Consider the following 3,307-nt stretch of genomic DNA (forward strand, 5'->3'; position numbering starts at 1 on the left):
CTGCTTCCGAGTAAACTCAAAGATTGGGCAAAGAGCGTGTCGGCAATCCAGGACGCGGACCTCCGACAAGAATTCTTTCGCATCCAGTCGGAGTTTGTGGAAATCATCCATCAAGATGTCCTTCGTACCTCGGGGCAGTTCTACCTCAACAATCAACCGTCCAACGGCGACATCGACACAATGCTACAAATGCAGGCTGACAACGACCGTTATGTCATGACTCCCACGATAGACGGTGGCTTCATCCACGCTCCGGTCCCTTGAGTCGAGTCAAAAGCAGTTGTGTCTAGTTCTGAAACATCGATTGGCTCATGTTGTAATTAAACTTTAATGAACTTGTAGTATGTCTCTTTGGTTTCGAGAGTCGTTCAACCTAGATGTAATCGATGCTATTAATGTCTTGCTTTTCTCTTCCGATCGTTCTGTTGCATACTTATATATTGCTTACGTATTGTCTGTGAATTGGTACTAACGTTTCGTTTGGCTAGTGCATAGCGATGCCGACGTATGTTGTGTACAAGGGTAAGGTTCCCGGAGTCTACGAAGACTAGGAGGAGTGTCGGAGACAGGTTCACCGATTCAGCGGTAACAGTTACAAAGGGTACACCACTAGGGCCGAGGCCGAATCTAGATACGCCCGCTATCTAGCGGGAGAGGGGAGGGAGCGTTGGAGGAACCGGATGAATACGAGTTTCATCGTGATGATGCCCATCATGATGACCGCAGCTCTCTTCTATGTGATGGTAGTTTAGATGATCGATATCGACTTGTAATGTGAAGACAAACTCGCTACTCGCGGTCTCGAGACTTGTAATATAATGTTCTATCTTTGTTCGGTCTTTTCAATTCGGAGACTAATATGATGAATTATATTCGGAGACTAATATGATGAATTGTATTCAAAGACTAATCTTCTATTGTATTCGATGAATCTGTTGTTGATGTGTGCTGTCTATATTTTGTGCAATTATACATTTTGTAACCTGTGCAAAAAACAGAAAATAAAAAATAAAAAAAACCTAATATTCATACTAATGGCGCATCACATCACAGTGCGCCATTAGTATGACAAAGTATACTAATGGCGCATCACTAAACAGTGCGCCATTAGTATGCCAAGGTTACTAATGGCGCATCTTGTTGCCGTGCACCATTAGTATGCCAGAGCACCTGGGTATACATGGCCCCTGGGAGGCATACTAATGGCGCACTTATGTATACACTAATGGCGCATCAGAGGTGCGCCATTAGTATACCAGATACTAATGGCGTGGCACTAATGGCGCACCACTAATGCGCCATTAATGGCCAAATTAGGTGCGCCATTAGTAGGCCTTTTCCTAGTAGTGGCCGGCGCAGGCGGAGAAGGAGGCGGAGTGCCGCCACGCGTGCCCTGATCGTCATTTGCCGGAGGAGGAGGCGGTGGAGGAGGCGAAGTGCTCTAACTCGCCGGAGGAGGAGGAGGAGGCGGAGGCATCCAGTTCGGAAGGTTGATGAGCTCCCTCCGCCATAGGCATGGAGTCTTCAGAGAAGAACCCAGCCTAGTCTCCCCTTCACCGGTAGGGTGCTCAAGCGGGAGGTCCTCAAATCCCTCCATTATTTCATCCACCATCACCTTAGCATATCCTTCTGGAATCGGCTGGCAGTGATAAGTTGTGCCGGGTCCACTAGGATAAACTTGGCCAACAGCCGCCTTGACCTTCAAATTCATCCATCGCGCCATAATGTGGCAATTTTGAGACTCCATGATACCATCCACGGGATAGCTGGCAGGAGCCGTCAAGACATGCTCCGGCTAAAGCAGCTCGGTGAAAGCCACGCTGCTTCTCCGCTGAGATGGCGGGGTAGCTTCGGGGGAAGCTTCGGCAGGTCGTTTGCTGCGATCTGCTACTTCTCGTTCCTCTTCTCGATCCTCTAGCCCCATTACCCTTTCGTGCAGCGCCTGCCGTTCGTCCTGCTCCAGTTTCTTCCTCCTCTCGTGGGTTTTGTAACCCCCTGCGTCCGGAAAACCAACCTTCCACGGAATGGAGCCTGGCGTGCCTCGTGTCCGTCCAGGGTACTCAGGATTCCCAAGGGCCATTGTGAGCTCGTCCTTCTCCCTGTTTGGAAGGAACGTTCCTCGCTGCGCTGCATTGATATAGTGTTGAAGGTTCTTGACTGGTATTTGCAGTTGCTCGTCCGTCCACTGGCACTTCCCTATTACAGGGTCCAAGGTTCCGCCAGCCCCGAAGAACCAAGTTCGGCAACGGTCTAGCCAGTACATTGTCTCTGGTTCGATCCCTTTTTCAAGCAGATCATGCTCAGCCTTGGACCACTTAGGCCGGGCTTTAAGGTAGCTACCTGACCCCGTGCGATGGTGAAGCTTCTTCTTCACAACATTTTTCTTGTTTGTCGCCGACATCTTCTTACTCTTTTCCGATGTCTTGTGGGCCACAAATGCGGGCCAGTGATCTTTGATCTTCTCATATTTGCCGATGAATTCTGGTGTCTTTTTTTCCGACAAACTGGTTCAGCTCTTTCCTCCACCTCGTCATTAGGGTTGCCATCTTCTTAAGAGCACAAGACTTGATTAATTTCTCTTTAACTGGCTTCTCCGGATCCTCCTCTGGTGGTAGGGTGAAATTTGCCTTCAGCTCAGTCCAAAGATCTTCTTTCTTCATATCATTGACATAAGACACCTCAGGGTCTTCCTCCTTAGGCTTATACCATTGCTGGATGCTGATCGGGATCTTGTCCCTAACAAGAACCCCGCACTGAGTAGAAAATACCTTCCTTGTCCGGATGGGTTCAATCAGTTCGCCGTAGGGCGCGATTTCTATGATCTCAAACTTTTCATCTGAGCTCAACTTTTTCTTCGGGCCTCGTCTCCTTAACGAAGTTGTGCTCGATCCGGAGGGCTAGAAATTATAAGGGACAAAGACGAGAGTAATTAATATGTGTACATATACCAAAACAATGGAAGCATCAATTAACTAGTCAACACGGGCTTAACTAATATATATATACCTGGCCGAACTCGGTTCGGTCACCGGAGCAGTCAACACGGTCTCCTTCTTGTAGCTCCATTGTGTCACCGGAGCCATCATGAACATAGTCCTCTTCTTGTACCGGCATTAATGGGTCGAAGCCATCATGAACATAGCCCTCTTCTTCCAGTCCTTCCTGACCATCGGTGTCGTTGAGAAATGACACAACTTCATCACTTCCTTGTGCGATTATGTGCCCCAACATCACTTCTGTTTCTTCGTCTCGGGAGTGCTCTATAGTTTCTACAAATATTTACAACATGTCAATTATTATTCAAACA

General features: G+C 48.1%; 1 long non-coding RNA gene across 1 annotated transcript in view; it reads left to right on the top strand.

Moving 5' to 3' along the window:
• Positions 1–408: 408 nt before the first annotated feature.
• Positions 409–3,307, top strand: part of LOC123133633 (uncharacterized) — a 21,899-nt gene continuing 19,000 nt past the window's right edge. Inside the window, exon 1 of the long non-coding RNA XR_006465328.1 lies at positions 409–419. This is a non-coding gene — a long non-coding RNA (uncharacterized lncRNA). The remainder of the gene's footprint in view (positions 420–3,307) is intronic.

This window comes from Triticum aestivum, chromosome 6B (assembly GCF_018294505.1).
Source record: "Triticum aestivum cultivar Chinese Spring chromosome 6B, IWGSC CS RefSeq v2.1, whole genome shotgun sequence".
NCBI lineage: Eukaryota > Viridiplantae > Streptophyta > Magnoliopsida > Poales > Poaceae > Triticum > Triticum aestivum.